Source organism: Balaenoptera physalus (assembly GCF_965194825.1).
Source record: "Balaenoptera physalus genome assembly, chromosome: 3".
In the NCBI taxonomy this organism is placed as follows: Eukaryota; Metazoa; Chordata; class Mammalia; order Artiodactyla; family Balaenopteridae; genus Balaenoptera; species Balaenoptera physalus.
Window position 1 is genome coordinate 103,064,669 of NC_138890.1, and position 24,223 is coordinate 103,088,891.

General features: G+C 38.2%; 3 long non-coding RNA genes and 2 pseudogenes across 7 annotated transcripts in view; 3 read left to right on the forward strand and 2 right to left on the reverse strand.

Moving 5' to 3' along the window:
* The window catches only part of LOC309659064, a 1,106,759-nt gene that overhangs the window by 444,435 nt on the left and 638,101 nt on the right, over nt 1-24,223 (forward strand). The window lies entirely within an intron of this gene.
* LOC309658935 (coiled-coil domain-containing protein 6 pseudogene) overlaps nt 1-24,223 on the forward strand; it is a 583,785-nt pseudogene that overhangs the window by 167,216 nt on the left and 392,346 nt on the right. Inside the window, exon 2 of the transcript XR_014268323.1 lies at nt 6,319-7,129. The product of XR_014268323.1 is annotated as a coiled-coil domain-containing protein 6 pseudogene (transcript). The remainder of the gene's footprint in view (nt 1-6,318; nt 7,130-24,223) is intronic.
* The window catches only part of LOC309659008, a 637,438-nt gene that overhangs the window by 89,233 nt on the left and 523,982 nt on the right, over nt 1-24,223 (forward strand). The gene's annotated exons all lie outside the window — the stretch shown is intronic.
* Nucleotides 1-24,223, reverse strand: part of LOC309659027 — an 82,914-nt gene that overhangs the window by 38,273 nt on the left and 20,418 nt on the right. The window lies entirely within an intron of this gene.
* LOC309658976 (ubiquitin carboxyl-terminal hydrolase isozyme L3 pseudogene) lies at nt 1,618-17,234 on the reverse strand (annotated as a pseudogene). Its single transcript has one exon. The product of its transcript is annotated as a ubiquitin carboxyl-terminal hydrolase isozyme L3 pseudogene (transcript).

A 24,223-nucleotide genomic window follows, 5' to 3' on the forward strand; every position in this document is an offset into this window, starting at 1 on the left:
TGTTATCTTGCGTTATAAATGATCTTTCATAATTACATGCATTATATATTAGTAATGGTTCTTCCTTGTAAGCAACAGACACCAACTCTGGTTAACAAAAGTGAAAGGGAACTCACTGGAAGAATATCCAGGTGGGGGCTTACGCAATTAACAGGGAGCTGGCAGACCAGGCTTGAGACCATGATTCAAGAAAATTCAGGGCAAGATGGCAGAGGAGTAAGATGTGGAGATCACTTCCTCCCCACAAATACATCAAAAATACATCTACAAGTGGAACAACTCCTACTGAATGCTGGCAGAAGACCTCAGACTTCCCAAAAGGCAAGAAACTCCCCACGTACCTGGGTAGGGCAAAAGAAAAAAGAAAAAACAGAGACAAAAGAATAGGGATGGTACCTGCACCTCTGGGAGGGAGCTGTGAAGGAGGAAAGGTTTCCACACACTAGGAAGCCCCTTCGCGGGCAGAGACTGCGGGTGGCGGAAGGGGGAAGCTTCGGAGCCACGGAGGAGAGCGCAGCAACAGGGGTGCGGAGGGCAAAGCAGAGAGATTCCTGCACAGAGGATCGGTGCCGACCAGTACTCACCAGCCCGAGAGGCTTGTCTGCTCACCCGCCGGGGTGGGTGGGGGCTGGGAGCTGAGGCTTGGGCTTCGGTCAGATCCCAGGGAGAGGACTGGGGTTGGCTGCGTGAACACAGCCTGAAGGGGGCTAGTGTGCCACAGCTAGCCGGGAGGGAGACCAGGAAAAAGTCTGGACCTGCTGAAGAGGCAAGAGACCATTGTTTTGGGGTGCATGAGAAGAGGGGATTCCTTCCCTGTCTGCCCACAGAAGGCAGAGCACCGCCTAAACAAACTCCAGAGATGAGCGCGAGCCGTGGCTATCAGCTCGGACCCCAGAGACAGGCATGAAATGTTAAGGCTGCTGCCACTGCCACCAAGAATCCTGTGTGCAAGCACAGGTTACTATCCACACCTCCCCGCCCCCCCAGGAGCCTGTGCAGCCTGCCACTGCCAAAGTCCTGTGATCCAGGGACAGCTTTCCCAGGATAACACACGGCGCACCTCAGGATGTTGCAACGTCATGCCGTCCTCTGCTGCTGCAAGTTTGCCCCGCATTCCAATTACAGCTACCATACCCCTCCCTCCCCACAGCCTGAGTGAGCCAGAGCCCTCTAATCAGCTGCTGTTTTAACTCCCTCCTTTCTGGGTGGGGAACAGATGCCTGAGGGTGACCTACAGGCCGAGGCAGGGCCAAATTCAAAGCTGAACCCCAGGAGCTGTGCAAACAAAGAAGAGAAAGGGAAATCTCTCCCAGCAGCCTTAGGAGCAGTGGATTAAATCTCCACAATCAACTTGATGTACCCTGCATCTGTGGAATACGTGAATAGACAACGAATCGTCCCAAAATTGAGGTGGTGGACTTTAGCAGCAACTGTAGACAAGGGGTTCACTGTCTATGACTGATTTGTTTCTGATATTTATGTTTATCTTAGTTTAGTTTTTAGCACTTGTTATCATTGGTGGATTTGTTTATTGGTTTGGTTGCTCCCTCTCATTTTTGTTTCAATTATTATTTTTTTATGTTGATAATGAAAAAAATTATTTATGATTTTTTAAAATTTTTATTTTTTTTTTCTCCCATTTATTCTGAGCCGTGCAGCTGACAGGGTCTTGGTGCTCTGGCCAGGGGTCAGGCCTGAGCCTCTGAGATGGGAGAGCAGAGTTCAGGACATTGGTCCACCAGAGACCTTCTGGCCCCATGTAATATCAATTGATGAGAACTCTCCCAGAGATCTCCTTATCAACTATAATACCCAGTTCCACCCAATGGCCAGGAATCTCCAGTGCGGGACACTCCATGCCAAACAACTAGTAAGACGGGAACACAACTCTACCCATTAGCAGAGAGGCTGCCTAAAATCATACTAAGTTCACAGGCACCCCAAAACACACCACCAGACCTGGCCCTGCCCACAAGAAAGACGGTCCAGCCCCACCCACCAGAACACAGGCACCAGTCCCCTCCACCAGGAAGCCTACACAAGCCACTGAACCAACCTCACTGACTGGGGGCAGACACCAAAAACCACAAGAACTATGAACCTGTGGCCTGTAAAAAGGAGACCCCAAACACAGCAAGATAACAAAATGAGAAGACAGAGAAATATGCAGCAGATGAAGGAGCAAGGTAAAAACCCATCAGACCAAACAAATGAAGAGGAAATAGGCAGTCTGCCTGAAAAAGAATTCAGAGTAATGATAGTAAAAATGATCCAAAATCTTGCAAATAGAATGGAGAAAATACAAGAAACATTTAACAAGGACCTAGAAGAACTAAAGAACAAAACAATGATGAACAACAAAATAAATGAAATTAAAAATACTCTAGAAGGAATCAATAGCAGAATATCTGAGGCAGAAGAATAGATAAGTGACCTGGAAGATAAAATAGTGGAAATAACTACTGCAGAGCAGAATAAAGAAAAAAGAATGAAAAGAATGGAGGACATTCTCAGAGACCTCTGGGACAATATTAAACAGACCAACATTCGAATTATAGGGGTCCCAGAAGAAGAAGAGAAAAAGAAAGGGACTGAGAAAATATTTGAAGAGATTATAGTTGAAAACTTCCCTAATATGGGAAAGGAAAAAGTCAATCAAGTCCAGGAAGCACAGAGAGTCCCATACAGGATAAATCCAAGGAGAAACACACCAAGACGCATATTAATCAAGCAATCAAAAATTAAATACAAAGAAAAAATATTAAAAGCAACAAGGGAAAAGCAACAAATAACATACAAGGGAACTCCGATAAGGTTAACAGCTGATCTTTCAGCAGAAACTCTGCAAGCCAGAAGGGAGTGGCAGGACATATTTAAAGTGATGAAAGGGAAAAACCTACAACCAAGATTACTCTAACCAGCAAGGATCTCATTCAGATTTGACAGAGAAATTAAAACCTTTACAGACAAGCAAAAGTTAAGAGAATTCAGCACTACCAAATGAGCTTTACAGCAAATGCTAAAGAAACTTCTCTAGGCAGGAAACACAAGAGAAGGAAAAGACCTACAAAAACACACCCAAAACAATTCAGAAAATGGTAATAGGAACATACATATCAATAATTAAATGTAAATGGATTAAATGCTCCAACCAAAAGACATAGACTGGATGAATGGATACAGAAACAAGACCCATCTACATGCTGTCTACAAGCGACCCACTTCAGACCTAGGGACACATACAGACTGAAAGTGAGGGGATGGAAAAAGATATTCCATGCAAAAGGAAATCAAAAGAAAGCTGGAGTAGCAATTCTCATATCAGACAAAATAGACTTTAAAACAAAGACTATTACAAGAGACAAAGGACACTATGTAATGATCAAGGGATCAATCCAAAAAGAAGATATAACAATTGTAAATATTTATGCACCCAACATAGCAGCACCTCAATACATAAGGCAAATGCTAACAGCCATAAAAGGGGAAATCGACAGTAACACAATCATAGTAGGGGACTTTAACACCCCACTTTCACCAATGGACAGATCATCCAAAATGAAAATAAATAAGGAAACACAAGCTTTAAATGATACATTAAACAACATGGACTTAATTGATATTTAGAGGACATTCCCTCCAAAAACAACAGAATACACTTTCTTCTCAAGTGCTCATGGAACATTCTCCAGGATAGATCATATCTTGGGTCACAAATCAAGCCACAGTAAATTTAAGAAAATTGAAATCGTATCAAGTATCTTTTCCGACCACAATGCTATGAGACTAGATATCAATTACAGGAAAAGATCTGTAAAAAATACAAACACATGGAGGCTAAACAATACATTACTAAATAACCAAGAGATCAAAGAGGAAATAAAAAAATACCTAGAAACAAATGACAGTGAAAACACAGCAACCCAAAACCTATGGGATGGAGCAAAAGCATTTCTAAGAGGGAAGTTGATAGCAATACAATCCTACCTCAAGAAACAAGAAACATCTCAAATAAACAACCTAACCTTACACCTAAAGCAATTAGAGAAAGAAGAACAAAAAACCCCTCAAAGTTAGCAGAAGGAAAGAAATCATAAAGATCAGATCAGAAATAAAAGGAAATGAAGGAAACAATAGCAAAGAGCAATAAAACTAAAAGCTGGTTCTTTGAGAAGATAAACAAAATTGATAAACCATTAGCCAGACTCATCAAGAAAAGAAAGGAGAAGACTCAAGTCAAGAGAATTAGAAATGACAAAGGAGAAGTAACAACTTACACTGCAGAAATACAAAGGATCATGAGAGATTACTACAGTCAATTATATGCCAATAAAATGGACAACCAGGAATAAATGGACAAATTCTGAGAAAAGCACAACCTTCCAAGACTGAACCAGGAAGAAATAGAAAATAGAAACAGACAAATCCCAAGCACTGAAATTGAAACTGTGATTAAAAATCTTCTAACAGACAAAAGCCCAGGACCAAATGGATTCACAGGTGAATTCTATCACATATTTAGAGAAAACCTAACACCTATCCGTCCAAAATATAGCAGAGTGAGGAACACTCGCAAACTGATTCTATGAGGCCACGATCACCCTGATGACCAAAACCAGACAAAGATGTCAAAAAAAAGAGAAAACTACATGCCAATATCACCGACGAACATAGATGCAAAAATTCTCAACAAAATACTAGCAAACAGAATCCAACAGCACATTAAAAGGATCATGCACTGTGGTCAAGTGGGGTTTATCCCAGGAATGCAAGGATTCTTCAATATACGCAAATCAATCAATGTGATAAACCATATTAACAAATTGAAGGAGAAACACCATATGATAATCTCAATAGATGCAGAAAAAGCTTTCAACAAAATTCAACACCAATTTATGATAAAAAACTCTCCAGAAAGTAGACATAGAGGGAACCTGCCTCAACATAATAAAGGCCATATGTAACAAACCCACAGCCAACATCATTCTCAATGGTGAAAAACTGAAACCATTTCCTCTAAGATCAGGAACAAGACAAGCTTGTCCACTCTCACCACTATTATTCAACATAGTTTTAGAAGTTTTAGCCACAGCAATCAGGGAAGAAAAAGAAATAAAAGGAATCCAAATCAGAAAAGAAGAAGTAAAACTGTCACTGTTTGCAGATGACGTGATAATGTACATAGAGAATCCTAAAGATGCCACCAGAAAACTACTAGAGCTAATCAATGAATTTGGTAAAGTAGCAGGATACAAAATTAATGCACAGAAATCTCTTGCATTCCTATACACTAGTGATGAAAAATCTGAAAGAGAAATTAAGGAAACACTCCCATTTACCATTGCAACAAAAAGAATAAAATACCTAGGAATAAACCTGCCTAAGGAGACAAAAGACCTGTATGCAGAAAACTATAAGACACTGATGAAAGAAATCAAAGACGATACCAACAGATGGAGAGATAAACCATGTTCTTGGATTGGAAGAATCAACATTATGAAAATGACTGTACTACCCAAAGCAATCTACAGATTCAATGCAATCTCTGTCAAACTGCCAATGGCATTTTTGCAGAATTAGAACAAAAAATTGCACAATTTGCATGGAAACACAAAAGACCGTGAATAGCCAAAGCAATCTTGAGAAAGAAAAACGGAGCTGCAGGAATCAGGGTCCCTGACTTCAGACTATACTACAAAGCTACCGTAATCAAGACAGTATGGTACTGGCACAAAAACAGAAATATAGATCAATGGAACAGGATAGAAAGCCCAGAGATAAACCCATGCACACATGGTCACTTAATCTTTGATAAAGGAGGCAAGAATATACACTGGAGAAAAGACAGCCTCTTCAATAATTGGTGCTGGGAAAACTGGACAGGTACATGTAAAAGAATGAAATTAGAACACTTCCTAACACCATACACAAAAATAAACTCAACATGATTTAAAGACCTAAATGTAAGGCCAGACACTATAAAACTCTTAGAGGAAAACAGATGCAGAACACTCTATGACATAAATCACAGAAGATCCTTTTTGACCCACCTCCTAGAGAAATGGAAATAAAAAGAAAAATAAACAAATAGGACCTGATGAAACTTAAAAGCTTTTGCACAGCAAAGGAAACCATAAACAAGATGAAAAGACAACCCTCAGAATGGGAGAAAATATTTGCAAATGAAGCAACTGATAAAGGATTAATCTCCAAAATATACAAGCAGCTCATGCAGGTCAATATCAAAAAAAAAAAAAAAAAAACACAAACAACCCAATCCAAAATGGGCAGAAGACCTAAATAGACATTTCTCCAAAGAAGATATACAGATTGCCAACAAACACATGAAAGGATGCTCAACATCCTTAATCATTAGAGAAATGCAAATCAAAACTACAATGAAGTATCACCTCACAGTGTTCAGAATGGCCATCATCCAAAACTCTACAAACAATAAATGCTGGAGAGGGTGTGGAGAAAAGGAAACCCTCTTGTACTGTTAGTGGGAATGTAAATTGATACAGCCACTATGGAGAACAGTATGGAGGTTCCTTAAAAAACTAAAAATAGAACTACCATATGACCCAGCAATCCCACTACTGGGCATATACCCTGAGAAAACCATAATTCAAAAAGTGTCATGTACCACAGTGTTCATTGCAGCACTATTTACAATAGCCAGGACATGGAAGCAACCTAACTGTCCATCGACAGATGAATGGATAAAGATGTGGCACATATATACAATGGAATATCACTCAGCCATAAAAACAAACGAAATTGAGTTATTTGTAGTGAGGTGGATGGACCTAGAGACTGTCATACAGAGTGAAGTAAGTCAGAAAGAGGAAAACAAATACCGTATGCTAACACATATATATGGAATCTGAGAAAAAAAATGAAAATGGTTCTGAAGAGCCTAGGGGAAGGACAGCAATAAAGACACAGACGTAGAGAATGGACTTGAGGACACAGGGAGGGGGAAGGGTAAGCTGCGACGAAGTGAGAGAGTGGCATGGACATATATACACTACCAAATGTAAAATAGATAGCTAGTGGGAAGCAGCCGCATACCACAGGGAGATCAGCTTGGTGGTTTGTGACCACCTAGAGGTGTGGGATAGAGAGGGTGGGAGGGAGACGCAAGAGGGAGGAGATATGGGGATGTATGTATATGTATAGCTGATTCACTTTGTTATACAGCAGAAACTAAAACAGCATTGTAAAGCAATTACACTCCAATAAGGATGTTAAAAAAAAAAAAAGAAGAAGATTCAGGAAGGACAGGTTTTAGGAAGTAATAGCCACAGTACGTTTCCAACAGGTGGAATAGAGTGGTCAGAATACCATCATGGTGACAGCTCCAATTGTCATATTTAGGCCATAGATAGAACTTCCTACTCTGTTAATGGTCTAGAAAACAGAATAATTTGCCCCCCCCCCCTCACCTTTCTAGAAGGGAAGGACCAGGCTAGAAATTCACACACCAGGAAAAAGAGGGGATTTCCAAAAAGGAACTTGGTGGGGGGTCACTAGGAAGAGCATGAATGGCAAGCAGCCATCCATTTACTGAATTAAATTAGGTGATTAGCTCCTGAAGTACAGGGAATAGCCTTTACACTATTTGATCTGTAAAAAGGACCCACTAGTGCCTTGGACAAGTATATGGCCAGACATGTGCTGATAGGAAGGAAAAGGGGGATAGAAAGAGATGATATTAATACTTACTGAAATTGTATGACAGGACTACACATATTCATGAATGCAGTCATTACTCTGCTGCTCACATGAGTCAAAACCATGTAAGCAGCACCCATCCAGAAGGCTACCTTGTGAGACTTGCATTGTGTGTGTGCTGAGGTTGTGCACAATCTGGATATGTCAATGGAGATTGTATATAATACGGATCTTAGTGCAGTACCTATTAAAGGTATTCCATAAATTATAATTATGTTTAGTAATGATTTATTATCAGAGTTAAGATTCTCTACTCTATTTGTGCAGGGGGGATCTACTTTTGCCTTTTTTCAATTTGCTCTTGACTGATCATCTAGCTTGTCCCAAAACTCCACAGACGAAAGATGAAGCCCTATATTTAAATCTCTTCCCATCAGTAAAGTAAGAGTCTATGGGGGTTCCTGGGTGACCTAACAGATATAAAACAGGCTGAATTAAGTGTTAGTAACCACTTTTTAAAAATTATATATACAATGAATAATTCTTTCCAGCTGCTAAGTTTGAAAAAAAAAATAGTAAAATGAGTTAACAAAAACAAAAAACTCAGCCTTTCCCAAGTCCAGAAAATTTGATGGGAAATAAATGCATTCACCAGACTCATCTTGTGTAAGGAATATTTTCAGTGTTCTGGCTTTACTTAGTTATTTCCTCATTTCAGAGTTAAGCCACACAAATAAAGGAAGATGACAGTGCCAGGAAACACGCATCCATCCCTCTTTCCTATGAGTATGCAAGCTGCCAAAGTGCCGACAGAAGTTGAAAGGTCAGCAGTCATCTGTGGCAGATGTGCTTCATTATGATAAACACTTGGATGCTGAGAATGGTTCTGTTCACAGATAGTTTATAATTTAGGTGAGAAATACAAATGTGAGGAAGCTTCACTGCTGGGAATCTTATTTCATGTTTGAGCACAATTAACCAGCTGATAAACAGGCTTTTGTTTTCCATATGAATGGACAATGTCCATTCATTTGGGACACTGTCTTGTCAAATGGGCAACAATAACAATAAAGTTTATGTATCTTGGCTCTCTTCTGCTCTAAAAGCTGTAGTAACCTCCTGCGATAGAATCAAGAACCTCAACTGAGCGTGCAAAATAATTATCTTCCAGAATCCACCTGATGGAAGATTATCTTGTTTTGAACTGGAAATAGGACTAAAAATCTCTTTTAATTTCAATAACTCTTAATTTTAGTATAATCAGAACATGCTTGTAAACCCTAGTATTCTATATTCCACAAGTTTATGTGGCTTAATCTTGAGGAAGATATACATTATCAGATTTCAAAAGACAATCTAAATTTTAAAAGCATATGACAATTTCTTATTATCTGGACTATCTTGTAGCCATTTTCTAAGCCCTTACTGATAAAATGCTGAGAACTTTTCATTGCCACTTAATGTTTTACCACAAACTATAAATTTTGCACCTTCACTTTTTTTCTCCTCACCCACACATTTTCCAGTGTGCCATGTTCATCTCTCTCTCTCTCTTTTTTTTTTTTTCTAAATAATAAGATCATCTGTTCCTGTTTTGGCTTCATAAATGAAGATGACACGACTGTATTGTTTTTTTTTTTTGCTCACAGTGATGATTGAAAAGAAAAACCACCTGTATCTTCTTGCTTAGTTTCCCTTGAGAAGAATGAGCAAAGTGAGCTGTGTAGCCTAGTAACCGTGGAACATATTTCCTGTATAATGTTCACAACTTTGGCAAGGTGATTATTATTGCTATGCAACTTCTGGTAAAATCTGTGAAAGAAAGGAAATTATATTATTAACTTTCACATGTTGACCCAGATATGACTGGATCAGTTTAAGAAGGCAAATCAGTGTAGATTTTCATTTATCCCCTCAATAAATATTTATTGAGAACTACTATGTGCTATTTACTTCAGGATAGAATTATGAATAATGTATGGCTTCAGTTCCCAAGAATTTAATAACCTAGCGTGTTTGGTTGTACTGGTAGTAGCAGTGGTAGATACTGGTGATGATTGGTGATGATTGGTTTGTATTGGGAAAGAACTGTTGGGAAGCAGGTATATCACCTGGACTTGTACATCTATCCCCTGGGAAATCCACACTAATTTAACTTTTTTACCTGCTACCTCTATTACCACAGAATTGTTTAAATGTGATATTTCTTAGTTACTGATGCCTATCACTCTTAAATCTCACTTATATTTTAATGAGCATCAAGGTTCTCAAAAAATTTCAAAGGGTAGACATCCAACAATGGGATCAAACTTTAATCAAATATAAGAAATTTTCTCAGCTTCCTTCTCTGTCTGGGAAGGTGCTTCATGCTCTATAAGAAATATGCTCATTGGCATAAAGGATATAATTTTCCTGTGGAGATGAGACATGTATATATATGTATCTAAATAATATACAGTATACCTATGTACACACAATGCTCTTGCACATTCGTATACATGTACACATACATATGATGTGGTATAGACCATGTATAAAAAAATGGTACTTCATTCATTGTAGGTAACAGATCATTGTGGGTTGAGGGTTAGTCATAGAGAAAGGTCGTTATTCACTTCGACATAAAATGATGTACTAAACTTATTTTAGTAAAAAGAAAGAAGACATGTATTTTCTCATAATGAAAATGAAAAAAGGGAAGAGAAACAATATTGAGGACTTAATGTGGTGAATAATTTCAGGAAATGGAATATCCACCCGGCCCTTTCACTCTGGCCAAAGAATTGGTGTACAGCACTGTTTTCTTTAGGTTGAAATCTTAATGATGAAGAACAACTTACTATGAATTTTTTTCCAGTAACAGTTACCTTTACAGTATTAATGACTCTTGACTTCTCTTTAGCAGTTTAGCAGTTTTATTGTTTACCTGTTAACTGTATTTGGTAACTAGCTATTATGAACCGAGAAGTATTTGTTGACTTTTATGTAACCAGCCCTGGGCCAGGTTTTAGAGAGCAGAGCAAAAATGCAAGACAAGATCCTTTCCTGCAAGGGTATTCTGATATTATTGGGTGGCCTACTCTCTGGCAATACACTTGAACATGCAATTACTGGTAATATGGAAAGGGACGTGTTGCTGCTATAGGAAGACAGGGTTTGTATCTAAGGGCTTTTTAGAAACTGGAGGAAAACACAATACCAGCAAGCAGGGACCCTGCTTCTGGCCTGTATCTTAGGGAGCTCTGTACTGTATCTTAGGGAGCTCTGCACTTTGGAACGCCTTCCACTAAATTTTTAAGGATTCCTTCTGGGGGCCAGGACCCACAGGGTCCAAGAGGGCCATCCAGGTCAGGCACCTGAGTTCAGACCAAAGCATTTCTTTCATGGGATCACATGAGATTGAGCTCCCAGAATAGTGCTGACATGTTGATTTCAGGTGAATCTCACTCACTTTGAACACAGGTGGAGTTTAGGGCCCTAGGCTACTGATAGTCCGCCTCTAACCCTTGGGCCACAGGGACAGTTCTCAGCTTTCTGTGTCCAGGTCATATGGCTTCTCTGATCTTTACTCTGTGCCCATCCCCACCCCACCCCTGCTCCCAGTTGTAACCTAGGACAGTTTCCCTACTCCTTCCACAGGCTTTGTGCTACATGTCAGGCAGATCTCTGGCAAAGGCTGTGCCTGTCTCCTTGGAGGGCTTTCCAGGATGTTGCTCCTTGATGCCCATCAGCCCTTCTGATCAAGTTTTCTCTTGCCTGTGATTGATGTGGTGGCATACTCTCCTGGGTTAGTCTTAAGCCTTCCTGGAAATGGATGGACATTCCTTGTGTGAATAGGACTGTTCTTCTTGCTCAGCTCATGGGACCCTCAGCAATCCTCCTCACTGGTGACCATATGTGGTCAACATTGAAAGGTATTAAATTCTAGGAATGCAATGACTTTAGCTAAAGATTTCAAGGGAAGACATATTTAGAAGATATGTTATTCTATGTTTGAACTATAAAATTCTGTTTGATAAAATTAAAATAAAATAATAACTCACACTTTCCTGCATACTTTGGGTAAGATTTGCATTTATTTGTAGTCCTCATCAGTGAAGCAGTTATTACCTTTGATAGCACAATGAAGCCATTGGGTAGAGCAGCATAATGAGTAATGATGTAACTAAATAAACAGTAGTAGGGAACTGGAGTAGCAAGAAAATCTATATTATTTCAATACAAATGCATTCTGAAGAGCTATGGCTTTATGAATAATAATGACACTGCTGTCTTTTTCATGTATTGTGAGGTATGACATTATTTAGGAAATGACACATTAGACAATAAATAACATCAAGAGATTGTTCTTGAACCTGAACAGGAAGAGAGAGAGCCTGGATACTAAAAAGAATCATCATATGCACTGATTATACAATAGACAAATATGTAACTACTACTTCTCTACCCATTGTTCTAAGTCTTCATTTCTACCTCATATGGGCCCATGGATTTTGTAATATATTTCAAATATAATTATTTATAGAGATATAATTCAGACATTCTAAATTGATCACCCACTGGGTGCTACATGTTACATATTTTATTTATTTATTTATTTATTTATTTATTTATTTCACATGAAGTTTAATCAGTCAAGTTAATGAAAAATATCAAAATTTTTGAATTAGTGTATGACAGAAGAAATTTAATTTTGTTGCAAATAATACAGTATTTGGTGTTTCCATCCTGGACAAGCTATGCTGCTGAAAGAGCAATGGCATTGAATCTCCATTCATCAGGGTCACGTTCCATAAACTTCTTGAAAACTTCTATGGCATCCCTTAATAAAGTTTCATCACTAGTTTCCCCATGGTTAATTGGAAATGGTTTCCATCCATCTAATTCATAGAGATGCCCATCTACATGAACTAATGCAATAAAATGAAGATCTACTTTTTCATCTATATTTTGTGCCTCAGTCTGACCTTCATGGTCACTGGTCTTATGAGTAACTCGAATGGAGTCATAGTTCTCCAGGTATATGGCTCGTTCTTCAGGGCTCAGTGATGCAGACTCCTCCAGGAATTTTTTCAAGGTTGATCCAGATTCAAAGTGCATTTTGTCTTTATTGTTGGCGATAGCATGGATTAGTCCAGTTGTTCCACAGGCACTGCTGATTGTTTGCCTCATGAAATATACTGATGATGTAATATTTTTTCCCTGAGATTTTATTTTTTCCTCTTCTTCTGTTCTGAATACTTCATACTTTTCTGTAATAGGGAAGAGAAGCAAGACTGCACACACAGGTCTTGGTACCATGCTAAGGACTTCAGGATCCATTCCATATACATCAACAAACTGCCAGTTAGGATGTAGACCTAATTGAGCAACTGGTTGGTGACCTCGGGGTTGGCCTCCAGCGGCAGCCAGCGCTGACCCTCCATGGCCACTCCACCTGGCCCCTCTCCAGCTCTCTAGACATATTTTAAAATTGTTCAAATGAATGAAGTACGTGCATTGATCTTGTCCTGTGCCAGCATCCACTATAGAAAGTGCAACTTTTTTTGAGTAATTGTCACATTATTACCTTAACTAATACTTAATTTTACCGCAAGTGTTAGATTTTAAATTTTATGTGTCCTAAATACTTTGTGAGAGTCTTTTCCCCCAGATTATTTAGACACAGTTAAAATCCCACCACAAGGAGGAATCATAGTCTACAGTATTATTATCTAATGGATTTAAAAACTATATGTTTTCTGCATGTTTTATGATCCTGGCTTAATTGTCAATGAATGAACACACTATGATAATGCCAATAAACTGAAAAATTAGTAGTAATAACTCTAAATTTAAGATCAGTTTCTTATTATAATTAATTTTTCAATTCGCTTATGAAATTTTTAAGTTTCCTTGTTTTCTTTCACTTCCCTTTTTAAAAATCTTTTCATTTTTTGAAAGAAAACATAAGAAATTGTGATGATTTCAGTTGGGTAAATTTCATGTCTTAATGGTAAATTAAATTATTTAAAATAAAACCATGGATAGAGTAAGTGGTTTAGTCTAGTGTTTCTTCCATAATAATGAAAAGAATCTTTTTTAGGTACCCAGCTGCCCCACTGACTATTTATAATTTTTAAGGAACCACTTTATACATTTTAATTTTGGTGTCATAGGCCACATAAAGATGGATAGACCCTTGTAAAATGACCAAGAAGAATTCTCTGATCATACTTGATGCTTGTAGTCATCAAAGAGTGTTTGCTTTCAAAGGAATTATTATACTTCCAGCTTGCTTGCCTTGGGGAATGTCAATTAAATCCAAATTATTTAATGACAGAGATTTTGCCATTTTTAGAGACAGGGTAAGTGAACTAGAAATGACAAAAATCAAATGAGAAATGAAAAAATACATTTTGATGTTTACCTGTAAATTGCTTATCTTTCAATTAAGCATTGGTTTACCCTTGCCAAATGTCCCCATTTGCAGATGCCTGTTAAAAAATAACCTGTTTTCATTTCCTGCTAGTACACAATTTAGCTTCTTTTAATGCATGCTTGTGCTCAAGGTTTTCTGAAGAGCCTTGTGTTATCTCTGTATCTAGTCCTTATAAAGAATCACTTTCAGCATGTGTGGCCTGGTTCCTAACAGTCTATCGATTCATTGAATTTCCTGAATTTCAGAAAGACCCCCATTGATTCTTTATGCTGCCTGGCAGAGCAATTCTTAATTTTTGTCTGATTCTTTCCAACATCAGTCTTCAGAAGAAAAGGTTTTTCTTACAACGCCTTGAAGGGTTTACTGAATCATGTATCACCAAGAACATTTTAAAGCATTATTTTGTCTGTTATTTAAAGTGGAAAATGCCGTCCCTTAAGACACTGGCACTCTGCCATTTGCCTCCAGAATATTTCATGGTTCACTATCAGAACTGCTGCTTTTTCTCCAAGAACATATGGGCCATTTTGGAGAAGTTTTCTGTAACATTCAGATGCTGAACATATAATCTGTGTACACTTGGTCTCCAGCAAATAATGTTTCTGGAATTTTAATACCTAATGGATTCTTTGGAACTTACTGAAAAGTCTATTAAACATGGTAACACCAAAGGAGGCTTGTGAGTTGGAGGTAGAAGGGACTAAATATAACTGATGCAGAGTTTAACATCATTAGAATGTATTCCTGTGATTTTATTATTTTTCATTGGAGTAGTTCTCTTCTTCTTCTCCTCCCTCTTTTTTCTCTCCGCCTCCTCCTTTTCCTTCTTCTTAGTGATTTCAAATAGTCACTGCAAAATATTTTAAATGGGGGAGAATCTTCCTATACTCTGTGATATTGATACATAAGTCATTGGAATGTGGTAGGGGTTAGCACACACTTGTGGATGACTGTGTCATTAAAACTGCATCCAATCAATCTGGGAATACCTCACCTGCATTGTTCTTTAAATACCTTTCTCACTAAAACACCTGTTTGGTTTGATGGTGTATATTTTTAGTCAAAGGAATCAAGCAGAACACATTTAAAACAAACAATTACAATTAAAGTGTGACTACATTCTGCATAGAAGAGCTAATTGCAACTCCAATAAAGAATAGCTTCCCCCCTTGTACAATATAACGTATTGATGACTAGAACTGGGCAGATTCTAGTGGAAAGACACTAATTCCTTATATTACTGTTCTACCAGATTGTCTCTTTGCTGGTCATTTGGTGAGCAACTCATTGATTTGCTAAGTTATGGAGCTAGGTAGCTCTTAAATGAGAGATAATCTGCAAATGGTTCTACGATGACTAAGGAAGAATGGAGGAGTACAAGGAAATAAAACAAGAAAATAATAATCATGTTTTAAATCTTGAAATCACTAGTGACTCCACAGTCAGGGACCTCTGCATAGAAAGTTTTTTGCCCAAGCAAACCTGGGGTCTTTCCAGATCCTGAGGAGTTGAGGAGTTGGAGAGGACAGAGGTGATGATGGTCAGAAAAAGATAAAAAGGGAAAATAAAAATACATGACAGAATCTCTGTGTCATCACAGAAGGGATGAAATCAGGGATAGATTTTAGAGACTGTACCCTTTGGGGAAATCCAAAGTAAGTATGGCCTTGTGTCTTACCACTTCAGTTATTTCATCTCTCTTATGTTTCAGATATATATGTGATCTGGTTGTCATCTCACTCTTATTCTATGTGTCATTTTGCCATTTGGCCATGACAACAACCAGTGTGAGAATAAAGTCATGGCCTTCTCTGGACTCACTGTGTGGTTAGCGACATCTACTTGCTCCCTGAAGATTTCTTTAAAGGACAGGGAAAAGGGAAGCTTGGGAAAGATCCTGATAGGCAACAGGAAAGGAGGAGGAAAACAGTAAGATAGATTCCTTCACTCCCATGGCCATGTAGCAGACAGGAGAGACAGTGGAAATGATGTGTTCGCCCTCACCTTCTAGAGGCAAAGTCAAGAGAAAAAAATCCACACTTGTTGGGAAAGGTTCAAAGGTTCAATTAAACAAACATAGTTGTTTAATTGTCTGCTTGATGGTAGGTTAGTATATTTCTTTTACCCATAAACCACAATGTGATTATTTACGTATGACTCACATTATATTAAAATAGTATTTGTTTTTCAGATGAGGGTGTTCTCATTAAAATTTGGTGAACAAAAGTATAAATGTATCTTTATGAAATCCCCAAATAGATACATCCTAAAAAGGAACTTTGGAGGAGAGTGATATACTACTGTACCTTTTAGTACATCTACAGTTATCCACCCCCCAAGCATCACCCTCTCAGTCCTGATTTCTCTGAGCCACTTGATGCTTTCGTTTTTACTTACCCTGAAACATATAACTTGGAGTTAGAACTTAGTACAACACATGATAGTGTTTCACTAGAATGTTTACCAGATGCAGACAATCATTTAAATATTTCTATTCTGGAGACACACCTTTGATTTCTGTGTTTGAATATGTGTTATGAGAAACATGTTCCATGTTTATTCAAAGATTCCCAGATCCTGGCATGTTATTATTTAGTAGAACTGAACCAATTTTAAATCCTACTACCCCAGGAAGCCCAAGATATTCAGAAGATCTACACACCTATAATGTCCACACATATCGGCACCCACACACCCAGAGGCAGAAGATTCTCAAAATGTGTATTTGAAGAGAGACAGTATAGAGGAGTGGGGAGGGCTGCATACGATGCTGTATTCAAGTCAGTAAAAGTGTATCATTATCTTAGAGTTTCTCAAAGGGAGTTTAGTTTCTGAAAATCCTATGAACACCTTGGTAAAGTAAGTCTCACCTGTGACATGATCCTTTGGTGTTTCCTACGTTTTTGCCCTTCATGTTCAAAAGTGGTGCTTCAGATGGTGTCAGTGTATTTGTCAGATCTCCATCCATCAGTAGGCCTCCTTCTTGGCTTGTTTACACGAGCCCTGACTTGCAGGGAACATGGGCAGCCGCAGAACACAGGGAAAAGGGCCATGATAATGTCAGGGAGAGAATGCCACTGTGCCTTCTCTCATACCCAGGATGTATGCCCTCTGTCCTCACACAGAGAGGCATGAAATGAGGAAAATGATATTCATGGCATCTTTTATAGGACATTAAGTCAATAAAGTCTTTTAAAAATTCAGTGACTGGGCTTCCCTGGTGGCGCAGTGGTTGAGAATCTGCCTGCCAATGCAGGGGACACGGGTTCGAGCCCTGGTCTGGGAAGATCCCACATGCCGCGGAGCGACTAAGCCCGTGAGCCACAATTGCTGAGCCTGCGCGTCTGGAGCCTGTGCTCCGCAACGGGAGAGGCCACGATAGTGAGAGGCCCGCGCACCGCGATGAAGAGTGGCCCCCACTTGCCGCAACTAGAGAAAGCCCTCGCACAGAAACGAAGACCCAACACAGCCATAAATAAATAAATAAATAAATAAAAATTAAAAAAAAAAAAAAGAAAAAGATACTGGTCTTAACTGGACCATATGAGGCCTCAACTTTAAAAAAAAAAAAAAAATTCAGTGACTTGTAAATCTTTATTCTTAATATTATAATCTTAAGTTTTATATATATATATATATATATATAACTTAAGATTATATATATGTATAAATGATCAATCTTGGTTTTGTCTCCAGTGGATATAGGCATTTGATCCTAGACAGTTACCAACATTTCTTTTTACATAGTTTATGATGACAGTCACTTGTTTTCCACCTTCACTAGAAAGACATAACTCATGCTCCTCCATTTACCTAAGACTTGTGGAAGAAATGGTGAATCCCACCCTGACCCCAGGGTTGAGACTGTTTCTTTCTGTGACATGCACAATCCCTGTGATGCTAGACCATAGGAGAGCATGACAGGTAGTGTATCACCAAGAAGTTTGTTGTCGTATGCATTGTGAACATGTCATGAGCTCTAGACCATTGGCAAGAAATTAACAAAGACCAACTATATAGGTTGCTTGTTACTGTCTTTTGATACCACCACTAGAATCATTCTTCTGTCTTCAAGTTTTGTCAGTCTTGTTGCGCTAGTTAACAATTTAATAGGGCCCTATGTACTTTGGTATGAATACTGACCATGTCAAAGCCACGATGTATGCTAATACAGCAACTTCCCACAGGAACCTCTAATCTAGAGGTTATATAGTAAATCTTAGTTGGATTGAAATGTATAGTCCAAATGCCATAGTACACAAATACCATCTTTTTTATCCACTTATCTCTGTCATACTATTGCTTGTTAGCTACTAAAGGAGAAAATTTTGATTGTGTTTAATTGGTGGCAATTAATAATATTAGCTCCATCTTCAGTATTCCATAAGGCATATGATTTCTCCACTCAGATATTTCAACATTCACTCAGATATTTCAAATGGTTAAACCAGCTTCCTCTTTGACATGCTTAGAAGAGACCCTGGGTTTGACTTTTTATGCTTTTAAATGCACTGTGAATCACTCTGCCAAACTCCTGCCCTTCAAGTGAATGACATATTTTATTTACACTCTTAGAAAAAAATCTATGCATAGCCATTATTAATCACTCACACCTTTAAGAATGATCTTACCTTTTAGCTATTCATCAAGATCGGTATCCTTCCCGTTAGAAAGAGACACATCATAACCGACGTACAATCAAACTGTAGATGGGCCCAAGTACACGGCTAATTCCAGAATAGATGCGTCTTCACTTGAGGATTACACTCACATGTGTGCATGCACACACACACACACTCACACACACTCACACACACACACACACTCACACCTCAGTATGCTGTATCCATTCTGGCAAGTCCCTTTAAAATGCCAAACTGCTAAAACCATGTCAGCTCTCAGATAATACATCACTACGATATTGAAGAGCAACATATCATTTCCCAAACTGCTCCTACCCTGAGCAAGGCCAATAAGACATTGGACCATTGGAAACAACAAAAGTTCAAAGACCATAGTCTATGATTTTTACCAGAAGCAGGAGAGGGGAAAATTGGCAAATAAATAAGTTCTCTCTGCTGATGTACTAATTTCAAGAGAAGACTATTTATAATTGAATCATATCTCCGTTTAAAAATCAAGAAAATACATTTTTCCACCTTTGACAATAATTGCAATGCATGCTTTTCATTAGTGAAGAAACGCTAAATACATTCACAAAATGTGTTTAAAAGAATTTCATTTTTTGGTGGACATTCTCATGAATCTCTAAAATGTTGGCTGGAAATTGCAAAGGCGATGCTTTCATCAGCCCCATGGGAAAACAAAACAAAATAGAACTCAAAATATCCTTGATTTTCCCTTTTTCTTTAGCTGCTACTCTGATTTTTGTATTGGGATGAGAATTAGAAAAGGCCAAATGTGTAGCTGGCTTCTAAAAGGTTTTAGATAACAGCAAAATGAGGTAGAAAATGCTTCAGAGTAAGATTCTTATTACATAACATCTGTCTTCAAACGTGCATAACCTTAAAAATATCACTAAAATAAATATATCATGAGAGAGACATTTAACTATACCGGTAGCACTTTAAAATTACAAGATCAAGAAAAACTTTGCAGTAAGGCTTTGAATCATAGAAGATGCTAAGGACTCTCTTTTCAACAGAATGTTTAACTCCCTGGGCATTAAGGAATTACTTAATAGAAAAGGAAATAACCCATGGGAGAAAATGTAGCCAGCAGTAAAGCTGCTTACAATTTTTGATAGGCCCTAGTATAGCACAGCAGAAAGGCAAATGATTCTATGCTCACTCCAAAACTCTCTTTCTTAAGAGTTTCTCATTCATTAATTTTTCTTTGCTGGCATTAAAAGCTTCCAGAGAGAGGCTGGGATATTGAACTTGTTATGAATATCCTTCTTACTGATTTCCTCACTTCATGGAAGGCAGATCTGTAAGACACAGGATCTAATCCCAATTTAGACTTTTATAACTAAACCCTAAAGCAAAGAAAGGCAAGCAAAGAAAGGCAGCCCCTGTAAGAAGTTACTGCAGGTAACAGGGGTATATTGCTCGCCATTAAGTGTCTTAAACACAGAATAGTCAATCTTTCTTAAGGTATAGTTAGTGAATGCTTATAATGTGCCTGGAATTGTGTGAAATTCTGGTGAGGATATAAGCATGGCAAGTACAGGTCCCTTTTGTCAAGGAGTTCACAGTCTAATATATGAGGCTCGTGAAAATAATAACATTATAATGTGACATGGACCACAGAATAGCTGAGAATACAATTCCATACAAACAAATACTCCAGAATTATACTTCATGTGGGCTTTAAACACACTGTGGAAAAGCCATCCTATGTATTTTAAAAATATTTTCCTGAGAAGCGAAATAATTTTGTGATCTTATATATTCACGCCTTTAAAGAGAGCGCCCCACTTTTTCTCGTATCAAACTAGCAGTCTCATTCAATGAGGATGTTACTGTATGGCATGATGAATTTAAAGCAGCAGTGTTCATTATCTCCAGGTTTCAGGAAGGCAAAGGCAGAGACAAAGGGATACCCCTTTAGGATCTGGATTACTTTAGCCTGTTACATTTCAACTATCAAACCTGCACAAGAAGCACCCAGATTAGTCAACAAGCAGATGATTAGAGATAAAACCTCTCATCTTGGGATAAATTTAATCCAGGCAGCATGTGCTCTTTGGTCATTTTATAAATATAGCATTTTAGAACAACATTCTCAGAGATCCAGCAGTGTATATCCAGCATTGCAGCTAAAATAGTCAAATAGAAATAAAAATAACTCTCCAGAAAGTCGCTGGCATTCATGTTTCCATTGGAGAATAATTACAGAAGTCAGTTTAAAAGCTAACTTAAGAGATGTTGAACCTCTCACCCCCGCAGACATGCTAATGACTAGTTGTATTATAGTCTTAAAGCAAAGGTTCCAAAACCTTCTCTTCCCCAGATTTACGGTGTCACAATTACTGGCCGGGACCAGGCTCTCTGGAAGGAAACAGAAATTCCCTGAGCAGGGAGGAGATCCAACCACACATCTCTGGGGGCAGCAGAATTTAGCCCTGAAGGTTTAATATTTCTAATCCTGTTATTTTCTAATCCTATTACTACAATGTTGAGGTGAATTGAATATATTTCCTTCTTTATCTTTGTGCAATCTCACATATTTCTTTTAATAACGACCCTGCAAACAGTTTTGCTTCTTTAATTCTTAAAAAGAATATATACACCATCTAAATGATATCTGTTTATAGTAACATGCAGTGCTGTCTCCTTGCGATGCCTCATGACAAAGCTGGTATTACAGTGACTACACATCCAGCCCGTGATTTCTTGCCTTTTATTAACCCAACTTATTATTACATCAAAAATCATGGTTTCCACTGATGACAGATTCAGCACACACACATTCACACTAATGTGTGTGTTTATGTGTGTGTGAAATAGCTACACAATGAGTTATTGAGTTGTATATAGAAAAAATGCTAGGCAACTGCAAATTACAAGGATATAATGCCATCAAGGGGTTTAATGGTGACATCATAAATCACAAGAGCAAGGTATAAATGGACTGTGCTTTCCCACAACTCTCAGATGCCTCTGGCGTTATGATTTTAAAAGTTGTCTACTCTCCCCCAACCAGTATTCCCCTACACGTGGATAATTTGTGTTATAATTTCCATCTTCTCCAATCCTCTTTACTTTTCCTCAACTTCAAACCTTCTCTCTACACCCGGAAAGAATCTGTCTTTCCCCCTCTGCTATTAGAGCAGCTATATTTAAATGGAACACTGGATTGTCCTAAGTTGAAATATAACAGTGCTAAAAATCTTGCCATTCTGGGCTAGGTGTCACACTCAGACAATATGACAGACAGGTGACAACACACGCAAGAATTAAGAGATTTTTCTCCTCTTGGATAACAGTATGCTTCATGCACTATTCTCTTTTCCTCTGAGACTAGGAAATCTAATTACTCTACTACCCCTGTTAGGACTGCAAACATAGAAATGGGTTTTATAGTTTTGCTTTTTCTTCGCATCTGAATTTCAGTGAATCCAAGTAATTTATTTCTTATGTCCTAAATGATTCCCTTTTCTCTCTGATGCTGTCTTACGAGAGAATATATTAACATAAAGTAATAACTGGCCCAAACTTGTGTCCAAATTTAAATATGTCCTAGCAAAGCCAGCTCCATTCTAATTGGTTTTATGTGTCACTTTAAAGCTAGAAGACCCAACCTCCTGGCAGCTTTGCTTTGGGTCTTAATTAGCCACTTAACTGCAAATTGGTTGGCACCCTAGTCCTTTCATCAGTTGTTACCCAAATAGCATCACCGACTTAGGATAAAGAAAAGATCCCACATGTAGCAGGTCTTTCCATCATTATTGCCCTTTAATACAAAGAGGGGGGTTCCCAACTCTAATTAAGGCTACGTTTTTGATAGGCAATTGGCATCTTATTTAATTCACTCTCAGTGCAGTGTCTTAAAGGGAAAACAATCACAGTAATGTGTGTATAGTGCTATATAATTTACAAAATATTTTCATCTACTTTATTACTCTTACACAGTGTCTGTTTTAGCCATGTATTAATCAATATGTTTTTATTGGTTGTAGTGATTTAAGATGTAGGTGTTATTTCAGTCCTTTTCCATTTGCCTGCATATCCACTAAGCTGTCTATCTCCAGTATATATAGGGAGTCGGCATCTTTATTTTTTGTTGCACTTCTAGAATGATACATATACTACATGGAGAGGTACTTCTCTGCAAAGCAAACGTAAGTGGTTAGTGGGCAGAAGAGTCACCACCTTCAAAGAAGACACAGTTAGTTATGAGAGAGAAGAAAAGAATCGAGAAAGAGCAAGGAGGCTTGGTTCTGTGAATACAGAAATAAGCACATAAGGGAGAAAGGGGCCGCAGATATAGGTTGGATCTAAAAATGTGCCAGAGGAGAGTGAGGATTCGAAAAGAGTGTGACTTAATTAGTTTAGTGTTTTAACAGAATACCCTCAGTTGATGCTTTGCATGCGATATGATATAACATCCTTTGTTTCTGCTGGAAAAGAAAATAAATAATTATGGTGCCTTTTTAGTAAGCAACACTGTGGGTTTTTTAAACCTGTCTTTTCAAACTGGTTTTATTAATTTATGCTACAACACTTTTTATAAATTTTAAATGCAGGTATTCTTTTCTAATCTATCATTTTAAACCACTAGAAATTATATATGGTCATTACACTCAAACTTCCTATCTTTCTGAAAGGCAGCAGTTGAGACTTTGCATACCCCAAATTTCCTCTGCCCATCACAGCTCCCGGAGCTGACGTCCAAACCCACAGGCTGACCAAGAGTGAGATTCTTTCAGGCTGTGTGTTTCTGAAAACTTGGAAATACTGAATTATGTTTATGAGATTCATTTCTCAACTGCTCCGAGCTTATAAAATATTAGTATTTACAATATCCCGTAACAACAAACACAGCATGGAGGCAGCTGCCTCATCAGACACTGAGCCACAATGATTTCAGACATTTGTCTATTTATCATGGATTGGATTTCCTTGGCAAAGAATTCAATAAGGACGATGAGCACACCAGTCCAACACTTTGCTCAACTTTGCAATGAAATTTGCCCTTCACCATCACTCCAAACGCAATGCTTCTATTTGGTAAGCCCGTTGCTTCTAAGGTGAAGTGTGAAAAATAGCGATGTGGAACTGAGATCAAATGAAGTCAGGCCTTTGATTAAATGCAAACTGAGAGGGGTTGTGAAGGGAACACAGATATTTTCCCTTTGGCCAACATAGGCAGCATCTACAATTAAATCTCAAAAGGAGCAGATGTATGCTTACAAGAAAGATCTGAAAGAAAAATCATTAGGAATTATTATGCTTTAGCTATATCCAAAAGCAAACTTATTCCGTGAAATGTATGAGCTATTAACTCTGGCAACACTAGACCTTGTTTCCTCCCATATGTGATTATACAGTACCCTGTTTTTAAGTATATTATGCATTTGAATGTATCCAACAAGTTCTCTGCCCTAAATAAAAATTCAGTTGTCTAGAAGAAGCTTGATGATAATGCAATTGCTGTAAA